The sequence below is a fragment of the Felis catus genome, chromosome A2, assembly GCF_018350175.1.
Source record: "Felis catus isolate Fca126 chromosome A2, F.catus_Fca126_mat1.0, whole genome shotgun sequence".
Taxonomy (NCBI): Eukaryota; Metazoa; Chordata; class Mammalia; order Carnivora; family Felidae; genus Felis; species Felis catus.
In genome coordinates, this window is record NC_058369.1 from 120,025,265 (window position 1) to 120,047,923 (window position 22,659).

At 44.6% G+C, this 22,659-nt stretch overlaps 1 protein-coding gene across 2 annotated transcripts in view; it reads left to right on the plus strand.

The window, feature by feature from the left end:
- Positions 1–22,659, plus strand: part of CREB5 (cAMP responsive element binding protein 5) — a 495,995-nt gene that overhangs the window by 1,768 nt on the left and 471,568 nt on the right. For both annotated transcript variants that reach the window (XM_045052533.1, XM_045052534.1), the window contains exon 2: positions 3,297–3,394. The gene's annotated coding sequence lies outside the window, so the exon portion shown is untranslated. The remainder of the gene's footprint in view (positions 1–3,296; positions 3,395–22,659) is intronic.

Sequence of the window (22,659 nt, forward strand, 5' to 3'; positions counted from 1 at the left end):
AAAAAATTTTTTTTTCAACTTTTATTTATTTTTGGGACAGAGAGAGACAGAGCATGAACGGGGGAGGGGCAGAGAGAGAGGGAGACACAGAATCAGAAACAGGCTCCAGGCTCTGAGTCATCAGCCCAGAGCCCGACACGGGGCTCGAACTCCCGGACCGCGAGATCGTGACCTGGCTGAAGTCGGACGCTTAACCGACTGCGCCACCCAGGCGCCCCAACACAACCTAATTATTTTATGTTAGCTGACTTTTTTATGTGATACTGTGATTTTTAAGAAATACACACCTGTTTCTGGCTAAAACTTTTGGGAGTTTCTTCAATGATGAAAGTGATCCAAATGTCTTTTGTTATGTTAATTTGGGAAACTCTTTAGGTCGCCTAAGGATGGGGTCTGGTTGCCAGGGGGCCAGCCTCGTAGTTAGAGGTTTAGATTGAATTCAGTCACCAAGGCCAATGATTTAATTAATGCCTGCTTAGGTGATAAAGCTTCCATAAAACCCCAGCGGATGGGGTTCTGAAAAGTTCCAGGTGGATGAACTCATGGAGATTTGGGGAGGATGGCGTGCTTAGAGCATGGAAACTCAGTGCCCTTCCCCCGTACCTTGCCCTGTGTATCTCTTCTCCCTGGCTCTTCCTGAGTCGTATCCTCTTATAATTAACTGGGAATCTAGTAAGTAAAATGTTTCTTTAAGTTCTGTGAGTCACTCTAAGAGAGTGATTAAATTCAAGGAGAGGCATTGTTGGAACCTTTGCTCTATAGCCAGTGGGTCAGAAGTACCTGTAACAACCTGGATTTGCTATTGTCATGTGAAAGGGGAGGGGCAGTCTTGTGGGACGGAGTCCTTGACCTGTGGGATCTGATACTATCTCCAGGCTGATAGTGTCAGAATTGAGTTGAATTGTAGGACACCCAGCTGGTATCAGAGAATTGCTTGCAGGTGTGGGAAAACTACCCCCACGCACTGGAACTGGGGACAGAACCATTATTCATTCGTTCCTTCCTTCATGTACTTATTGGTTGATTGATTGATAATATATTGCCTTGTCAACTAATTCAAATGATAACAGAAGTATGTGATGCTTCCCCAAAAGTCGCAATTATTGTTATGTTATATGGGAATCCATTTAGGTATTTGTCTACATATCCAACACGTGTGTGTGTGTGTGTAAGTGGACATGACATGCCCAGATTTGATTTTTTTTAAAAAACGGGATCATTCTTTTCTATCATGTGCTTTTATTTAGTCATTCCGGTGCTCATGGCAGCGTAGGTAATTGCTGTTTTTCATTTCTGCAGCCAGTGCTGCGGTGACTGTTCCTATATGATGTCTTCGTGCCTCCTGTTTTAGAGAGCCAGACTCTCTCCTGGCTCTGGCTGCAGGCAGCCAAAGCGTCATTAATCGTAACAGTTGCTGTTTATGTCCACAATCAGCAGAAACCCAACTGTCAAGCTGAATATGAGCTGTAATAGTCATCATTTACTGATACAGCTCATTCCTGAGTGAGTTGGTGTCCCCCGGGGCAAACTCCCAAATCAGAAGTCTTTCTTGCTCCCCAGTGGCACACGATTCTAAAAGGGAGATGAAAGAAAATTGGTGTCAGTACCTGCAGATAGAATTTTATAGTCACGCAAAGGGATTTGTGAATACCACGCGATGTGAGAACGATGATTGAAATTGGCATCTGATAGATGGCAATATTTTGGCTTCCTTGTTCTTGTAGTATAAATGTAGCTCTGAAGGTTTGCCTATTCAGATCTGAGCCACCCTGTACTTTCTCTTTAAACTTTATTGTTTACTATTAAACCCAAAGCGGTGTTGCATGAGGTAGAAAGTCTTTGCAGATAAAGAGGTGGGTGTCGGATGCCGTTGCTTGTCCCCCAGACCCCCTCAGTCATGGCGGACGTTTCACAGTTAGCTATGATGTGATGTAACTTCAGAGTCCTTCTCAGCCTGGTGTTTCAGGGCTGCTGCACATCAGGTGGACTTGGCTGAAAGCTGAAATCTGTCATCTCCAGATTTATTAAAGTCTCTTCACATATTTGTTGAGCCCTGTGTGCCTGGCACGGTGCCGGGTCCCCAGGGTTCAGCCGTGAATGATACAAACCTAGTCCCTGATCTTATGGAGAAAGTCAGACAGTGATTGAGCACCTGATTCCAAATATATCAGCTAGCACACAGAGGAAAGCAGGCCTACGGGAATGCATGATGGAGGAGTTAACTTAGTGTTAGGGGTACTTTTCCTTAAACTGAGCCCCCAATGATGGGTGGGAGTTGGCCAGTAAGCTGGACGGGGCCCAAAGGGGGCTGTTCCAGGCATAGGGAAGATCCCTGTAGTGGTGCTGACGGCAGTTCAGGGAGCCTAGAGAAACCTGCTATGACTGGAACCTGAGGATCCTGGAGGAGAGAGATAGGAGGTGAGTAGATAGACACATGCCCAGGGCAAATCAGGCAGGCCTTAGTGGCCTTGGAAGGGATTTGGGTCTGTTTCCTAAGGCAACCGGAAATCGTAGAAGGGTCTTAATTAGGTAACGTAAGTAGATTTGCCTTTTTAAAAACATGGGACTGACGGGTAAGAATCTTTACATGGTTTAGTTCTCTTTATTTTTTTATTGTATTAAAAAAAATGTTTATTTGCTTATTTTTGAGAGAGTGAGAGTAGGCGAGGGGCAGAGAGAGAGAGGGGAATAGAGGACCCAGAGCCAGCTCTGCACTGACAGCAGAGAGCCCGGTGCAGGGCTTGAACTCACAGAACCGCAAGATCGTGACCTGAGCTGAAGTCGCACGCTCAACCGCCTGAGCCACCCAGGCGCCCCTGAGTTCCTTCTTTTAAAAATCTTTTAATTTTATTTTTAAGTGAGCTCTCTACGCCCAGCATGGCGCTTGGACCCTGAGATCAAGAGTCATATGCTGTAATGACTGGGCCAGCCAGGCACTCCTAGTTCCTTCTTATTTTGCACTCTTTGAAGAAAACCATTACAATTGGAAGTTTCTGAAGTACCTATGAGGTAGAACACAATATAGAAGCTGCTGTGGTGCTTGCAAATAATACTGGTAACCAGCCGGGCTTTACACGTATTTTTGTGCTTTACAAATATTTAACTCACTGAATTCAGGTATCACCTAATTTGATTTAGGTGTTCCTGCTGTCCCCATTTTACAGAGGAGAAGCCTGAGGTACAGAGAGGTGAAGAAACTGGTCTGAGCTACTTAGTGGTGGAGCTGGCAGGTGGCACCACGCTTCCTGCTGGCCCCTCTCTTCGAAGAGCTTACAAAACTGTCTGTTCCTTGCCAGGTACCAGCACAGCCCCATCTGGCTCCCCCCTACCAGCTTCTGGGCCAGTTCTCTCCTGACCGTGGCCGAAGTCTGTCGGGACCTGCATCATCATCCAGGTATGAGGCCTTTTGCTAGTCTTCTAGCTCCTGCAGGTGGTTGAGACTTTTTCTGTTGACCACTTGCGATGCCTAATTTTGTGTGTCGTCTTGGGTGTGCCATCGGACACTTGGCCAAACATTACTCTGAGTGTTTCTTTGAGGGTGTTTTTTTAGGTGAGATTAACATTTAAATCCGTGGACTTTGAGCAAAACAAATTGCCCTCCGTAGTTGGAGGGGTGGGCCTCAACTAATCAGTTGAAGGCCCGAATAGAACGACAACAATAGAACTCTGAGCAAGAGAGGGTCACAGCAGACTGCCTTTACCCTCAAGTTGGAATATCAGTTCTCTTGAGTCTCCAGCCTGCCGGCCTCACTTTAGATTTACCAACACCTGGACACTTTAGATTTACCAACTTCCATAGTTGTGTGAACCTATCTATTTATTTAAAAAAATTTATTTATTTACTTTTGAGAGACAGAGAGAGCAAGCGGAGGAGGGGCTGAGAGAGAGAGAGAGAGAGAGAGAGAGAGAGAGAATCCCAAGCAGGCTCCATACGTCAGCACAGAGCCCGATAGAGAGCAAGCGGAGGAGGGGCCGAGAGAGAGAGAGAGAGAGAGAGAGAGAGAGAGAGAGAATCCCAAGCAGGCTCCATACGTCAGCACAGAGCCCGATGCGGGGCTTGAACTCAGAAACTGTGAGATCGTGACCTGAGCCAAAATCAAGAGTCGGATACTTAACTGACGGAGCCACCTGGGTGCCCCTGAGCCAATTTCTTATAGTAAATCTCTCTCTGTCTCTCTGTCTCTCTCTCTGTATACACACACACACACACACACACACACACACACACACACACACACAGACATCCTATTGGTTCTGTTTCTCTGGAGAACACTGACTAATATACCCCTGTATACCTAGCATTTGGCTCAACGTATGTGCTCAATAAATACGAGCAGCATTAATAAGCCCGGGACTCCAGCCCATAGAGCCTTAGCCTCCAGGCATCCTCTTTTCTCCCGATCCCACCACACATGTCCAGCTGGTTTGCCTGGTTTTCTGGCTTGTGCCCTTGGTACATGCCTATTTTCCTCTGCTGGGGGACAGGCTTATCCTCGATCCCAGGCCTTGGCTGACATCTTGCTTAACCTTCACCAGCTTCCTAGTTTGAGGGCCTGGTTGGTGTTGCCTTGCCACCAAATTATTGAGCTGTCTGATTGATTTTGCCAATGTCAGGAGAGGCCACCAGCCCCGAGGTTGGGTCCTTTTAAATCCTGCTTCTCCCAGCCAGGAAAAGTATAGGCTTCCTTCATACCCACTGAAAAGCACATTGGGACTTTGGCTCAAAACTTTACCTCTCTCCCTCATTTCCAGAGCCAGCCATATCCCTGGTGACAGCTTCTGGCTCTATATTGGGCCTCTTTGGTCCTGGTTCCCTATTTTCCCTGCTGATTCTGCCACTGCAGTCTCCATATGCAGACCATTGAAAGAGTAGGACGTACATGTGCCTAATCCCAAAGGAGGAAGGTGACAAGGGCCGTACAGAGGCTGAGGCTAAGGGCTGGCAGTGTCCAGAGATGGGAGAGAGAGACTTCATGGAGATAGCTGAATTTGTCTGGGCTTTGAAACTAAGCCACATTTCGGCAGAAAGAGCTAACAGTGGAGGGTGGACACAGATGTCTCAACACGTAGCTTGAGCTCAAAAGCAGCAAAGGATGCAAAGAGGCTGGACTATGGGGGAGGAGGCTGGGGGATGGGAAAAGAATGGAAGAGAGAGTGGTGGGGGGCAAGCTGGAGAGAATGGAAGAGAATCATTTTATGCAGAAATATACTTGGAATGAGCAAAGGAGGTGTTCCTTTGTTCCTTGACCGGATTCACTTCTACAAAATAATCAGTGAGGTACCTTGGCTGAGAGTTTATAATACAAGCAATATGTTTACACTTTTTGGTGGCTGTTGGGCATAGGAGCTCTGGTCCGAAGGTCTAGAGAACCAACCTTGTCTTGGCTGGACCACTAAAGAGCTGGAAGAGCTTTGGGGGGGGGGCCTCATATCCCTCATCTGGGAAGCAGGATCTATGGAATGAACTGGATAGGATCTAATATTCTTTTAAGATATGAAACTTTAAAAGGTTGACATAAATTTTGCTCTCAGGAGTAATTGCAAGAGCAGATATATATGTATATATATCTGTGTATATACAGATACATATGTATATATATGTGTGTGTATAGATATATATATATATATACACACACACACAGACACACGCGTATATATGTTTGTATAAGGAATTTTTAATTATAAAATTTCAAACATACACAAAAGTGTGTTCACCCAATTGTTAAAATCTTACCACATTAACTTCCATCTATTCCTTCTCCCCTCCTCTCTTTTTGGTTGAATTATTTTAAAAACACTGACATCATGTCTTTTACCTCTGCACACTTCAATGTTCTGAAATATATGAACAGTTAAAAAGAAAAAAAAGAATTACCATGCCATTAATACATTAAAAAAAAAAAAGAGCTTTATGTCACCTAAAATTCAGACCATAGTACAGTTTTCCCAATCATCTCAAAAACACCTGTTTAGTATTGTTTCGTTTCAATTAGGATCCACGTGTGACATTCGGTTGTTTCTTTAATCTCTTTTAAAGAATGGATTATTTATTTATTTGTTTGTTTATCATTTATTTTTAAAGTTTTATTTACGTGTAATCTCTGCATCGAAGTGGGGCTTGAACTCATGACCCTGAGATCAGGAGTCCCATGTTCTTCCGACCGAGCCAGCCAGGCGCTCCAAGAACAGATTTTTTAAATGCAGACAAAAAGTGTTCTTTTGAGACCAGACAGGGTGAGTCTGGGCAGCATTTAAGAGGCCAGTGCAGATAGCAGTTGTGACCAGGCCCCCCTCAGCTGGCTTCCCACCTCAGGAAGGCAGGTACCGTTTCTCTCTCTCAGGTCCTTTTTCATGGACTCTTGGGCCAGGAGGATCTGTTTTCAAAGAAGTAGGCAATTTTAGCTGCGGCCACATCATTGAAACCAAAGGGAACTGAGCTGTTAAAGTCGTGTTCAGTGCTTTGAAAACACATCCCCATTGTCCCCTGGTCACCTGTTTTGTGGAACAGTGATCAGAAACAGACCCTTGGAGCTGTCTTCCTTTTGCCTTTAAGAAAACTTGGGTCACATAGAATGTACTTTATATTTCACTCCAGCAAATTAGTGTAGCCACTGATGTAACCGGTGTCTCTCTCCCGAATTTTCCTCAGTTTCTCACTGACTTTGCTTTCGTCCCCCGTTCAGGCACATTCCTTGAGAAAAGCAGGAAGTCAGGGAGCCGGGGAGCTGGTGCTGGCTCTCCCGATGCCTGGCCAGTGTGATCTTGGGCAAGTTATGTCACCTCTCTGGACTCTGGTTGTTTGCAATGAAAGGCTCTGACTAACACAAACCAGAACGTGGAGTAACTGACCGGGACCTCAGCGAAGTCCTCAGGCGGTGGGCGCGGTCTGTGCGGTCCTCATCCTGCCCTTTTCAGTGATAGTTTCTCTGCTCGTGTGGCCCTGTCTCTCAGGCCCCTTGTACTTCCCAACGGCTCTTAGCCATTACCTTTGTCTTCATACCTCCTTCAAAGTCCTCCTTGGAAGGGCCCTGTGCTCTGCGCCCCTTTGCTCCTCTCCTTAACAGAGAGGCCCTCTTTAGAGCTGGGAGATACCTGATTGGTGAATTCAGACTCATTGGCTGTTACCAACCTAACGTGCTCCTCACATAAGGTCACTTTCATTTCCGTGAATGAAAATATTTAGCGAATTGATAGAAGGGTAGAGTTTTAGTCACCAGTTCCCAGCTGGCTTCTGGTTGCCCTCACAGCCCAGCTCAAAGGTAGCTTCTGGTTTTGCTCAGGAGGGTGGGTTTGCAGGCGGCCAACGGAAAGCAACGTTGTGAGAGAAGACCACACCCACTGCCAAGATTTCACAAGATTTCATAGAGCCGGAGGGCTGCTGTCACCAGACCTGCCACCAGGGGGGAGCACAGCGGCTTGGGGAGCCGTGCACCCAAAAAGTCTCAGACGTGGAAAGGAGAAGGAAAGTGGGTGGAGGAGAACGAACACGGATCTTGAGACCTGGGTTTGAATCTCACTTCAGGCATTTCCTGGCTCCGTGAACTTGGATGAGTCAGTCACTCAACCACCGTAAGCCTCAGGTTCCATCTGTAAAACTGGGGATGGCAGTTAATACCCATCTCATAAGATTGTTGTGAAGATAGGATTATTGTGGGGACTAAGAGAGATACTTGATGTGAAAGCACCTGGTAAAAAGTAGGCCTAGGACCCCATCTCCAGAGACTCTGGGTGGCCAGGTATTGGTATTATTTTTTCAAGCTCTTCAGGAGATTTGAGTGTCAGGATTTACAACAGTTGTGATAATTTATTTTGGTTTCTTTACATAATTCAGAGTGTTGCCCAGGGGTGAAGCCTAAGTAAGTGTTGATAGGCCATTGATTCCTTATTTCCAAAAAGGAAATAATTCAGGCCAAAGAACCTTATTAGACTACCAGAACTCCAGGGTTGACTGGTCATCCAGTCCAATTACTCATCTGTTGGTTGAATCTTCTTTGCGTGATCCTTGCCAAGTGGTGTGTTAGCCAGTGTTTCTCCAGTTTTAGCAGGCATCAAAATCCCCTGGAGGGCTTGTTAAAACCCAGACTGTTGAATCTTAGCCCTGGTGTTTCTGAATATGTGGCTCTGCGGTGGGGCCTGAGAATTTTCATTTCCAGCAAGTACCCAGGTGATGGTGATGCTACTGGTGTGGGGACCCCACCTGGAGAACCACTGATCTGGACAATGCTTGGCTACCTCCAGAAACAGAACTTCCTGCCTCGCGAGCGTGTTCAGCCGTCTTCCGGAGCGTGCAACACTGACACCATCTGTGGGAAAGATCTTTCTGGTGTTAATCTGAAATCTGTCTTCCTACCCCTTCTACCCATAGGCTCTTTGTCTTGCCTCTTTGACGGTAGAGTTAAACATTATTCATCCTTGCCTTAACAAAAAGTACTTTTATTAGCTTTGGCTTGTGACTCACGCTTCTGAGGGTAAAAACCTGACTGTGCCGGTCCTCTGGACATATGGTAAAAACCTTAAACCATGCTAAGGGGAAAAAATTTTGATCTTCTGTTCCTGGGATAACAACTCAGGTTGGACAAATCTATTTTGAGTGCCCGGCGTGTTTGAAGAGTGGGAGCTACCCAGGTGAGTGGCCATCTCACGAATTCCTTTGGCAGGCCGAAGTGGCCACTTCCAACCTGATGGATATGGATTTTTAGTGACGGACAACTCGGTGCTCCTCTGTGGTTCTACCACAGCTTTGTGGACTTAGGACCGTTCTAGCAATGAAATGCATATTTTGGCACACATGCAACTTGCTCAAGAAATAAAAACTTAATAGACATATATCTGAAAGTTTCTAGCACTTCAGGGAGATTTCGAGATTTATTCTAGCATACCATACAATGAGTTTTATTGGGAACTGCAAAAATATATAATTTTAATAGGAATAGGTAAGCACAAAACCTTGACACCACTGAAAAAATACTGGCTCTGCCAAAGCAACCCCCATAAAAGTTTGCAGAATGTTTCAGAAAAGAATTATTAGGGGCTGATTTTTTAGTGGAGCTTCAGCCCTAGCTGAAGCTTTTTAAGAAAATATATTTATTGACGTTTCCAAGGAAAGAGCAGATATTTGCTGCCTTTGAAGAGAGGCTATCCTGCTGATCTTAGAGCTTTATGAGGAAAGATCACACATGTTGTTTTGTGCATATTTGGTGAAAAATCCTAATTAATAATTAGATGTACAACAGCCTTATTAAGTCAGACATATTTTAGGAAAAACATAGTAAGGTGAGACTACGGTGCTCTTTTGCATTCAAAAGATGGAGATGTATTAGGCAACTGGATGTTTTTCCCTTCGAGATGGTGCTGTCCTCCTTACCCGGCTTCCTTCACACTTTGCGTAAGCTAAGAAGGTTGATTTCTCACTGTTGACTGTAGGATGCGACTCTTGGTCCTTCTAGGTATGGAGCTTTATTTTTTTCTTTTTCCAGTTTTTACTAAGTTCCAGTTGGTTCGCATACAGTGTAATGTTGGTTTCAGGTATAGAATGTAGTGATTCATCACTTACACACAGCACCCAGTGCTCATCACAAGTGCCCTCCTTAGTACCCATCACCCATTTAACGCACCCCTAGGTAGGGAGCTTTAAAGCATCACTCCTCTGTGACCTTGACATCTCTGATTTTCACTGCCCATCAAAAACGGGAGAGCAATACCCACCCCACCGATTGTCGTGAGATATAATAGGATGTTATCTGTGGCACACTCGTCATACTCAGGCTGGCGCCCAACAAATGCCTCCCTAAGAGTTCATACATTTTGGGGTAAGGGTCAGTGAGTAGTGGCACCCCTACCCCAGGGAAAAGAAAGCCAGAAGGTCCGTTCCTGACGAGGGATTTTGCCCCGGGTCCCCATCATCTCTTGATAGAGAGTGGTAGCGGTTCTTCCCAAACTATGTGTCCCGCATCACTGGTGTCCAATTAGATCTTAAGAAGTGCATCGTGTTAAAAGGGCTCTATGGTCAGTACATTTGGCAAATCCTGCTAAGGGCTGGGAAGAGCCCAACAGTGATGAATCTTGTTCAGCTTTGTTTAAGGAAGCATTTTCTAAGCTTATTCCAGTGATAGGAACTTATTTTCATAACAAGACTATTAACACCTTGTGAGACATTGGTACCCCTCAGGGCAGTTTGAGAGCTGCTGATCAGAGACCTTTAAAATCAGTAGGAGACTTTGCCCTTGGTGCTTAGTGTGGTCCCGCCCGTTGTAGGTATGGGTACATGTGTAAGTCAGTATCCTGATGATTCTTGCCCAAACAGTGACTTCCTGGATGCGCGATTTGTTTGCAGTGTCACCACGAGCAGGGAGTCTGGCCCAAATCTTTCTCCCATAAGCCTCTCTCCTGCTGCGCTGCCAGGTAGAAGAACTTCAAGGAACAGACTTTGGAGCAGCCAGGGTCTTGGTCTGACCAGTCTTTCTGGAGATTTGGATACCCCAGGTATCCAAAGCAGAGGTGGCTGCCTTGTGTGAATCGCTCCCGAGGTCAGACCTGAGCAATGGCCAGGTGCCAGAAGAATCCTGAGGAAGATGCTTCCAGCAGGCTCTGCAGAGAACTTGTTCACAAAGGCAGGCAAGAGACACGGAATAAAGGGTTCTGTTCTCCAACAGCAGCAGATTTCATCATTGCACGGTTCCCACGGACTGTGTTTCTATTTTGTCTCCCTGCAGTTTCAATCCTCTTTCCTCTCAGAAAGGAATCTTTTGTGTTTGGCCTCCTCCTCGGGCTTTGGTAAACTTCCTGCCTGCACCGGCTCCCGATCCCCTTCGTGTGCCGACTTGCCGTGGCGAGGGCGCACTCACAAGTTTCCTTCCCCAGGCTCCGCGCTTGGCCCGCCCGGCTACACATCTTCAAACGCGTTCCCTTCAGTGGAGAAATGAGCTGTTGCCGGAGTCGGGTTCTGTGACACGGAGGACTGGCTAATTGGCTGGCTGCCCCGAGTGATAATCTGGAAGCGATCAGTGGAGGAAAAAGATAACACAGCTGTGATTTTCAAGGAGACAGGTCCCGGTTTTTCTACCTGCCAACCACGTTTCCTCTGTGGAGTTTTTCCGCAAGAGCTGTAAAAGAGACCTTTTAATCTTGTTTCAAAAGCCTGGAGGCCCGCGTCTTTCCAGATCTTGGGAAGAAAGCAGGCCAGGGAAACGTGCGTTGCTGAGGAGCCCAGGGTTTATAAGGAAATGCAGTGGAGGGGGAGGGCAGGCAGGCGGGATGCCATTGCAATTCCGTGTCCGAGCTTTGCATGTACTTGAGAGGACCCGGTGCACTTGGCCTCCAAGTACTTTCACCCACACGTATGATAGGATTTGGGGGTGGGGGCGGAGGGTGTTTCAGAGATTGACGAACGTAAATCTGTCAGTGGGTGATTTTCAGACATCTGCCTGGAGCGGTTGCAGACAAACATGGGAGTTATTGGAGCCACAGATACGCCTGACAACGCCTGGGAAAACCTGAGCCAGAGGATCTCCTGGGAGACTGCTGGGCAGCAGGGGGTGGGGGGTGGGGGGTGGTGGGAAAGGTTGTGTCAGTAATAAATAGTTTATCATTTAGCTTTGGATCTAAAAAGAGCGGAAAAAAAAAAAAGAGAGAGAGAAAAATCAGAATCGGGAGCTCCGGAGTTAGGTATTGTTTTTGTCAGGAGTCGACGAATGCTCTAGAAACACACAGAGCCTGACATGTGTCTGTGTGCACTGGGCGTCTTGAGTCACTGCTGCCACCAGGCTGGCTGTAGTTTGGCGACAAGGCCTGGGAAGTCCCCAGGATGTGGTTTGAGATTTACTCAAATGGGGTATTTCATCTTTCTCAGTATGTAACCGGCAGAGCTACTTACTGTTTTATAGCAGACATTTCTGCTGCTTGGTATGGCGCAGTGGCCTCAACAGCTGGTGCTATGGTAACATTTAAAAATACTTCAGAATCGCTTGTTGATTCACAGTGTAGGATGCACGTGGTAGAAGGCAGCTGGGCGCCTGGGGCTTCTCCAAGCCTCAATATCCTGATCCGTAAAATGGGGATAATAATACTTGCCTTGCCAAGTTGTTAAAAGAGCTGGCCCCCAGTTACGCCAACGATCGATATGACAAAACGCCAACTTTTTCTTCTGAAGATAAGTCATGATTTAAGAGGCTGGCATACTTAAGGGAAGGACATCCCCGTAGGAATCTGCCGGGAACAAAACTTGAGCCGGCGTCTTGGAAGATCCGTTCCATCTCTTCCCCTGACAGTATTTTTCTGACGATTATCTGCTTTCTGTTGCCTGTGGCTCTGCTTCATTTTCTCCCTGTCTCACGGCGCTGAACTGGCATCCCCTGGGAAGAGGTTGAGAAATGCTGTGTGCAGGGTTCACCTTGCCCTGTGAGAGTGTGACGTGGAGAAATCCCCACCAACGTGAGACTAGAGTCGGCGCGGCCACGACAGCCTTCGAATCAGAGGTGGACTTGTGGCTGTTGTTTCCTATGTGCCAAAGAGCAAACAGCTGATTCCTCTCTTATTCCACCTGGGACATCCCATAAACTTCAAATTTTCAAAACCCAAAACTTCCAGTCACTTTGGTGGGCGAGGGGAAGAGGCGTCTTCTCAAGACCTTTGACTTCTCTGAATCCCTGAGCGCCAATAGCTGATGCTGTGCTCTGTGCATTTGAAGGCAGGAGAGCACCGCTAAAAGCAACAGCTTTGGGGCGCCCGGGTGGCTCAGTTGGTTGAGTGTCTGACTTTGGCTCAGGTCACGATCTCATGGCTCATGAGTTCCAGGCTTGCATCGGGCTCACTGCTCTCTGTGCAGAGCCTGCTTCGGATCCTCCGTCCCCCCTTCTCTCTGCCCCATCCCTCTCTCTCTCTCTCTCAAAAATAAATAAAACTTAAAAAAAAAATAAAAGCAACAGCTCTGTGCTTTTTCAGACAGACATGGTTTGAAGGCCCGCTTCACAATCTACTTCAGTATCCTTCTCTTTCATTGTCTTATTGCAAGGATTACACTAGGTGATGTGTGTAAAGTATTTTGCATGGTGCATTGCACATTGGTAAGTCTTCAGTATGTGTTTATTAATAATGCACAGTATGTTTTAGATTATTGTTCCATATGTGTCACACTAATCTCTTCAGTTTTAAGTACCGTGAGGAGGACTGGGTCTCATATTTCTTGAGTCCCACGTGGGGTCACCACAGAATGGATCGAACAAACACGCAGGGTGAACGGTCATTCAGCATTTGAAACACTGGGCTCCAATGACAAGGCAAAGTCAACCATTAGCAGAGGAAGGTTGGAACCAGAATCTACGTACAACTCTGTAAGCCAGTTTCTAAAAGTTTCAGATACATTTCTGGAATTTGCCCGTTATGCCGCAACAGTGGCATTTTCTAATAAATTTGTAATATTTCTAGACAACTGTTTCCAGATAAATGAAGTTATCTAGTTTCAAAACCTGCCAAACATTCCTAGTATTTATCCCTAGGATTTTTTTTTTTTTTTTTTTTAGAGTTTGGAATGGTTCCAATTTACCACAGCCTGTGTTTCTTTTTTGTAAATTCTCTGATACTAAGCTCCTTCCCTCAGTTGAGTTCACCACAGAGGGATTCAATACGATACATGAATGCTGTATTATTGATATAGCCAATCTGCAATTGTTGGTTTCAAGAGCAGGTGGCAATAATGATGCTTTAGCAAACAAGATGCAGATGTTCTGGAAATGTCCCTTCCAGTAAAAATGTGTGTTGCAGAAATGAATAGGTGCTATTTGTAAGAGTATGTGGAATTCTCTTCTAAGTTTCCAAATAGATTTACTGCACACCTTGAGCGATTAGTGGGTTAAATTGAAAGTGTAGTAGTATTTTTTTTCAAAAAATGTATAATAAACAATATAAATATTTTCAACCTGATTCGCTTTCCATAGGGCCTCATTCCCCCCCCCCCCCCCCCCCCCCAACAATGCCTCCTTCTCAGACTTGCTTGGAAGAAGACCTGGCTTGACCTAAGGGGCAGGTTCAGGCTGGGAAAGAGGGAGAGGCAGGACCAGTTCCTGGTCCAGGGATTGTGCCAAAAATGCCCTGCATTTCATTGTACAGAGTTAAATACTGAATTCTTAGAAGAGGCACATGATACCATTCTAAGTTCTAAGCTGCTATACTGGAGAGGAAAACATTCCATGGTTCATGAAAATCTAATTGCTTAGGCTTTTGCAGATTGATAATATAATACCTTGAAATGATTATGTGGGGAAGAAAAATGGAAGGTGTCGAAAGAGTCCTCCCAAACATCATTATTCAAGAGATTCCAAATCTGGACTGACATTCTTATCTGTGGCATTTCAACCAATTTAAACTGAAGGAAGCTAGCTTATTCTATATGTAAAACGTGCTAATTCGGTTGGTGGATGGGCACGTGAGTTCGTTCCTGCCCTCTTTTCTAGTTTCTTTGCCAGGGGCTGGAGCATACTTCCAGGGGGGCTCTAGCTTGGGAAGGGCAAGGAGCCATAGGGTAAGACCTTAGGGGAGGAAAAGGAAGAAAATGGCCTCCGTTATTAGGTCTTCTGTGTTGCCTGGTCCATACAGAAGGCCTGTGGGTCAAAAGACAACTGAACAACCCATTGGTGAGGCCAGAAAAGGCTGTGTGTCTTACATATCATCCCTGCATGCCTCATTTATTCTTTACTTATGCCACTCATTTACACAGGATACCTTTACCCATAACTTGGAGTATTTTCAGCCCTCAGTGTTGGTAAGTTGTAGGACAGTATTGGGTAAAGGAGTGAAAGTGTGTTCATTCTGTGATTCTCAAGATTCCTAATGGAAGGTAAGTAGCATTTTCTTTATCATTCTCTGAACAAAGGATAAGGAGGAAGCTGGACCTTCTGGTCTTCATGAAAACGCCACTTCTAGCGCTCAGTCTACATGTGGGCTCCTGGGTGTACGTTTTTTAAAAAAGATTTTGTCCTAAGTCATCTCTACACCCAGTGTGGGGCTCGAACTCACAACCCCTAGAGCAGGAGTCACGTTCTCCACCGACTGAGCCAGCCAGGCGCCCCCTGGGTGTACGTTTTGAGTTGATGCAGACGGGTACAGTTGAACCCTCCCTCTCACCGCACCCTTCACTATTGCGCAAGCCACCTTACTCAGGGGGGGCTCATCATTTCCCTGTCAAATGCAGGATTAGCACCATAAAGGTAGAAATGATCACCTCTGGTGTTTGCTTCTTCACTTACTTACACAGTCTGTTTCGAGTGTTATCCCATGTGTTCAGAGACGGCGTTAATTGATAACAGTTGTTGGGTGGCAGGGGTCTGGCAAAGTAGCTGCACTTTTTAATATTTATTCTCATGGAAATAATTCCCCTTTCTAGATCTTCTTACTGCAAACTGGCTTTCTTTCTTGAATGTAATCTCAGTGTAACACCAACCCCACGTCTCCAGCCTAGATTATAAAGAGTGTAGATGAATAGTAAGGAAATGATTCTCTTCTCAAAGAGGGTAAAATTCCCTAACGGGGAATCCAGGGACTTGAACACAGAGGATCCTGTCCAGGGAAGCTGGTGATTGTAGAGATAAAAGCCAGAAGTTTGGAATGAAACTTATGCAGGAACATTGGCCACGTAGGAGTCTAGCTCCCTAGGCTTCCTTGTCAGCCTTCCTTTCCGCTCTGCAGTGTTACAGCTCTGGGTCCCGCCTGAGTCCTAATGGCCTGTTTTGCATAAAGACTATGTCTCGCATAAATACCTAGTTCCAGCGTTCAGGAAATACAGTGAAGAATGTTCTATATTAAGGTTTCAGGCCAAGTGCAGGCCCATATCCTCAGCCGACATAATTATTGGTGAGTGAATAAATTATGCTTGCCCATGCTCGTTGTCTACTTAAGCAAAGATAACATTTGAAACATCAGAACTCTCACTTCCCACTACCAAGTCAAGATTAATCAACGCTTCCATTGGGGGTGGGTTACTAAAGCAGAAGACCGTCCTTAAATTAAGCAATAAAGAAAGTTTTATGAGCAGGAGGGCAAATATCAGTAAGCTGAATTTATATTCTGGAGGTTCTTTATAAAAATAACATCCTTCAAAATTAGTAGAGGCAGGTGCCAGTGTGTATCGTTGAAGTATGATCCAGAGCGGGGGAAATGGGAAAGTTGTGGCAAGTTACAGACTCTGGAGGGAGACGACCCGAGTTTGAATCGTGGCACTGCCGTTTACCACCTGGGCGACCCCAGGCCAGTTACTTAACCTCTCTGGGCGTCGCTCTCTCCTCAGCTGTAAAATGGAGCCATCAGAGTACTTATCTCAAAGGATTGCTGAGAGGATTAAATAAGTTAAAATGTATGAAGCGCTTGAAACACTGCATGAACTTAGTAAGTGCTATGAAAGTATGAGCTTTTGGATAAAAGCATTCTTTTTGGTCTTCCTTCTCTTTTTTCTTATCCTTTTCCTCCCCGTTTGCTATCATCGCCACCATCATCATCCATAATAAATGGCCAGGGCTCGTTACTCACCATTTGCAGGCACGATACGAAACGGAATTACAGGTCCTTTTGTCCAAAAATCAGGAATAAAGCTTTTTTCTTTCTTTTGTGGTCTTTCTGTCTCTCAACCAACTGTGGTGTTCTCTGTTTGCTATCTAACGACACACCTTCAGACACAGGGAAGGCCAGTGGTCAGCGTAAACCCTCACGAATGTTTGGGCATCCTCCCTGTAACTCGGTGCACTCTAAGTGCTCCTCTGGCTTTCACGCTCCCTGTGTTTGTATCTAGCTTCCTTCTGGGGGCGGGGGTTAGCAGAGATCACTGGGTAGGGGTGGAGGAGCAGGATGGTGGGGGCAGTTTCTGGGGAGGCATGGAGGTGGTGGGAGGAGGGACTGAACACGAACAGAGGCTCCAAACCCTGGTGATGCTTCGTTGTTTAATTAGACTTGACTTACAAAAACACGTTCAAAGAGAAAATTATTGAGAATTTTCAAAACACCGATCACAGAGCATTAAAGCCCCAAGTGTGGGTCCCTTTCCGGGCCCTTGTGTCACACGTCTGTGAAGCCGGCCCTGAAAATCGCTGAATAGATATGACGTTCCTTAGCAGTCAGTGGAAACCCTATTTTGATTATCAAGTGATTCTTTGGTTTCAGATGTAGAAACTAGGTTTTGTTCTCCATGTTGGTGAGGCCAACACAAACTGGGTAAATCATTCTAACTCTTTGTGAAATTCAGGGGAAAAAAAATAGCAGGTCTGTTTCAACCAACTGGTCAATTCAAAGGATATAAAATAATTTCTGCAAAGATCTTTGTGCTCTCCTAACCAAAAGCCGTAGATCACCATTTTCCAATGTGTGTTACTTGAGAAAAGGGTTCTGTAGGGAAACTCTGGGTTACTGGGTAAAACAAAATTAACAGATTAAAAAAATTCAGGACTACTTACTTAATAGCGCTAAATTTTTTTCTGATAATTTGCCTGTGTCTCATTCTTTTTTTGTTATTCATTTTAGACTTTGGAAGGAGTGGGGAAACTTGGGAAAAGAGGGTCCATTCAGCAAACTGAAATATTACCAAATTTCAAAATGAATTTATCTTCTAACTAAAGTTGGTCTCATGGTTCTTCAACCCCTCACCTCCCATGATCTGTTCTTTTGCTTCTTTGGCTGTCCTCCCCCGGGACGCATTCTTGACCCCCTCCGTCCACCCTTTAGCTCATGTATTCTACCACTTGCTGGAAGTTTGTTGACCTTATTGAGGTCTCCAAATCATTGACCAACACTTGCAGTCATCTTCTCCCATGCCCTTATTTCCCTCCATCTCTAGTTTAACTGCTGCATTTCATCATTGCGGACATCGTTAATTGTCCTTTAATTCTGAATTCTCGTACACTCATCCCCACTGGACTTGGCTGGCCGAGCCCCAGTCCTGGTTAAAACTGTAACTACCTACTCGTGCTGGCACTTGGCTGGAGAAAAACATGTGTGCTGACTGTTCTCACTTTGAACTCTTGGTCTCACATCTCAAGTGGACGTTCAACATAGCAGCAATCATATTTCCTTCACTTTTCTGCTCCTCAGAATTGCTGTGCTGGACCTTCTCCTCACCCCCTCCCTGCTCTTGTCTTGTGACCCTGTTGTGACCCTGTCTCAGTCTTCATTAGGAAAATAGAAGCAGCCAGGTAGTAATTCTCTTACTGTTTTTGCATCAGTTAATCTCCTTCTACTACCGTGTTCCTTTCCTTCCCTCCTTATATCATAATAAATTGTCCTTGCTTTCAACCTATCAAAAGACTTATTTGTACCCTGTATCTGTCTCCTTATTTTTCAGCTCATTAACTCTTGCAGCTATCTCCTCTCTGGCATCACTGCTTCACAAATGTCCCTACTCTGTCTAGAGGATACGTATCTAGAGCAAAAGATGTGCCCCAATATCTCTTTCCTAACAGACAAAAAAAAAAAAAAAAGCCAAACCTTCCTTGATTCCACTTACCCTTCCAGCTTCCACTCCATTCTTCTACTCCCCTTTATAGCAGACCTGAAAGACTTGCCTACACTTCCTTGTTTCACATTCCCTGGTTGGATTAATTAACTCATTCCGGTTGGATTTCTGTCCTCACTGCTGTTGAGACTGCGCCTGTCAAGGGCGCCATTTCCTCCATGTTACCAAACTCGGTGGTCTCGTATTATATGACACTTGTTCACGTTTGCAGTCCTTTAGAAAAAATAAATCTCGACTTTCATGATGCCACATGTCTTGCTCCTACCTCACTAGCTGTCTCCTTTGCTGGCTCCTCCTCCCTGCTAGATCTCTAAATGCCAGAGGCTTCTGGAGAACATCCCTAAGCTCTTTCCTAATCTCAAGCAGTGTTTTTTCCCATGGGTGATCTCATCTAACTTTATGGTCTTCAATATAACCTACACACCAATGACCCCCAAATCTGTGTCTCTAGCTCTGACCTTTACCTGGAACTTCAGATTTTCCGTAGGCAACTGTTTATCTACATCATCACATGGATGTTTGGTAGGAAGTTCAGATTTATCATGGCTGTTAGAACAGAGCTGTCGATATTTTCCTCACCCCCAAAATCTGCTTCTCTCCCTATCATCCATTCTCAGTAAGCAGCTCCCTCATCCACTTAACTGCTGAAGCCAAAACACTGGGCATTATTTTGATTTTCTCTTTACCATTCTATGTCTATCATCAAGATCTGTCAGTGCTTCCTTCAGAATACATGCCTAATCTGCCCACTTTTTCAACCTCCAGTACCACACTCTGCTATAGTCTGTTATCCTCTCTAGCCTGAGCAACTGCAATAACTTCCCCATTAATGTCTTTGCTTACACTCTTGTACTATTATGTTTCCTGTATACAGCAGCCAGAGAAATGTTTAAAACATGTGAATCACAGCATGCTTAAAACGTTCCAAAGGCTTCCTGTGACACGGAATAAAATCCAACCTCCTGTGATGGTTGTAAACTCTACCTGGTCTGGACCCAGTCAGCTTCTCCAATTATCTTCTGTGACTCTCTGTGCCCATTCTGCATGCTTCCGCCACACCAGCCTTCTCTATTCTTTAGACATGCCAACATCATCTTAGCCAAGGAATCCTTGCAGTACTTGTCATGATTCTTCTCATTCAGTGGCTTATTATTCATACTTTGGCTTAAATATCACCCTTGTTATTTATACCACTGTGGAATCATGAGTTCCTATTTTATTCATTGTGTTATAACCAAGTACTAGCATAATTCATTTTGTGATTAAATTGTTCCCAACTCAGCTATCAGGAGTCCCTTCATGCTGGCTCTTGTGTCCTTTTGAGCTGTCTCTGTTTTTCTTTGAATACCTTGAAATGTTCTGGCACAAAAAGATGTTTTGGGCTCATTTTATACTTTCTTTGGAACCAGCCATTTCTTCAAGGAGCTTTGATTCCTTTTAGTGGAGTGTGGTATTTAGTAACCAAGATATGGGATCGGGATGTGCTCATTGTTACTGGAGTGTCATTGTTTTAGGACTTCTCAGCAGACAGAATGAGGACACATACACACACACACACACACACACACGTCTGTGTATCCATCTTTCTAAAACAACCGGGTTCACACTGCTACCCACAGTTTCAACCTAACAACTACACACTTTATTCTAACCAATTCTCTTTCTATATTGGTAGTTCTTTCTTCCGACAGTGAGAAGCCTGGCTCCCATTATCCTTGGTGTATTTATTTGCTCAATCCCTCCACATGTAGCCAATCTCTTGGCCACACAGACTTATTCCTTGGCTGTAGCATGACTGATTCACACAAGCCCATGCCAATTGAGAATCCATGCTTCTAGCCCTAGTAGTGTTCCAAATTAACCACTTAAAATTTTCTGGTAGGTATTCATTCATTTATTCATTCAGTCAGTCATTCTTTCCTTTGTTCATCTAGCAGGTGTTCCCTGAGCATGTAGCCTGTGTCAGGCACAATGGCGAATGCTATGAATACACACACCAGTGACCATGACAGCCAGAACATCTGACTTCATGGATTTTCCCCTAGACCATGTATCTCTGCTCTGAATATATTTGTCTTATTAAACTTTAAAGTTTGTTGTACATGAGTATACCTATATACCTATGTTGTGTGTAATGCTTATTGTAGAATTAGGGCTCAGTCATTTCTCACATGCCCCTTTGCAGTCTACACGCAGTCCCAGTTAAAGAATGTGGTGGGTAGGTAGAGGTGGATAAACATACAGACGTCTTATTTGGTAGACTTTATCTGACTCTGATTCTGGAAGACAGAGTAGACATAACCAAGTAAACGATGCTTATTTCTCCCTGGTATGTGTTAACCATACCTAAGAGTTATAAGTTTTGGTTCTAAGAAATGCTTCAAGTCTGTGACTCTGCATTTTGTCGTGTATCTTAGAGTGAATTAATGGCCTGATTCATACACCGTAAGAAAATACAATAGGATCTTATAAAAAGGAACGGCACTTAAATATATAGCTCAGTACTCATCTACAAGTCAGCAGTGTTCCTGGCGCATGGTAGATGTCTGATAAAAACTGGTTATTTGAGTTAAAATTTGTTATGTATATAATTTAGATGCTGCTGTAATATGTGTTAAGACATTTATTAGCAGTATTCCTCTTTTGTCTCTATCTTCCCCACTTCTCCCACAGTTTGGCATTTCTGTTGCCTTTGTAATCCAACCCTTTGAGAGCTTTTAATTTGTTTTTCTTTTTTTTAATTTAAAAAATTAGTTTTAATGTTTATTTATTTTTGAGAGAGAGAGAGGGAGATGGAGTGTGAGTGGGGGAGGGGCAGAAAGAGAGGGAGACACAAAATCCAAAGCAGGCTCCGGGCTCTGAGCTGTCAGCACAGAGCCCGACGCGGGGCTCGAACTCACAGACCGTGAGATCACGACCTGAGCCAAAGTCAGATGCCTAGCTGACTGAGCCACCCGGGTGCCCCTGTTTTTCATTTTTCTATTTACTGTGGCCACACGTCCTGCTCAAGAGTCTTGGCCAAAACTTTCTTCCAGTTCTTAACATCTGTAAATAAAAGGTTTTCAGAACATCACTGTAATAAATTTTACACTTCCCTCTGAGAGAGAAAATGCTAACCCACATATTAGCAATTGTTTATGAGGCTTGATTTGTGGTAGATAAGATGGCTTCTTAGAGGCTTGATTGGGGGATAAATGAGTTACTTCATATTCCATTTCCTTTTTCAAAAAAACAAGTCTGGTTTTGTTCAGACCCCTTATTACATTTAGCTTCTGTTCTCATAATCCATCAAAATTACTAGCTGAAAGATCAAAAAATAAAAATAAGCATTCCTGTTTTGAAGCATACTGTTTAAATAATGGCAGCACCCCCCAAGCATGTGGGCCTATCTCCTATTTGCTTCTAGGATTCCCTGCAAACCAGAGTTCAGCTGTCTGCTTTGCTCAGTGCGCTCTGAAGAACGTGAGAACACTTTTTTTGGGTGGCAACTTTCTGTAACTGTATTCAGTCTAAGCCTGAAGTCCTCATTTGGTTTCAGCCTCCCTTTTTAGTAAAAGTCCGTTTATAAACTTTATTTTCATTGTATGTCATACCCATGGTTGGCCGCAAGAAAGGAACTAAAAAACACAGAACAGTTGAGACAGACACAAGTTTATGACTGTGCCTGCATTGTCATTTTTGGTGAGGTACAGGCTTCACTTTCAGACAGTTTCAAATATTTTTGGCAAGAGAAAAGCCTTCAAACAAGGTGTATGAGTGGCTCAGTGCTGTGTATTTTTAAGGCGTTGTCAGGTTTCTCCGTGGCTTTTCTTCTTTTCCATTAAGATGCCCTAACTGCCAAAAGGCTCTTTTTTTTTTTTTTTTTTTTTTTTAAATTGCTTTTTCTTTTTTTCTAAGTAATCTCAATGCCCAACACGGGGCTCAAACTCAGGACCCTGAGATCAAGGGTTGCATTCTCCACTAACTGAGCCAGCCAGGTGCCCTTGCCAAAAGGCTCTTGAATGCTCATTCTGCTTGGAGGTAAGAGTAAGAATCAGATTCGCTGAGCACTTACTGTCTGCACAGATTTTTTTTCTGAGTTGAGACAGTCCATCTAAAGGTATCACTGTTTACTGCCGGCAGGTGCTCTGCTTTGGGGAAGTGGTTCTCAAACTCTATCAACATTAATCACT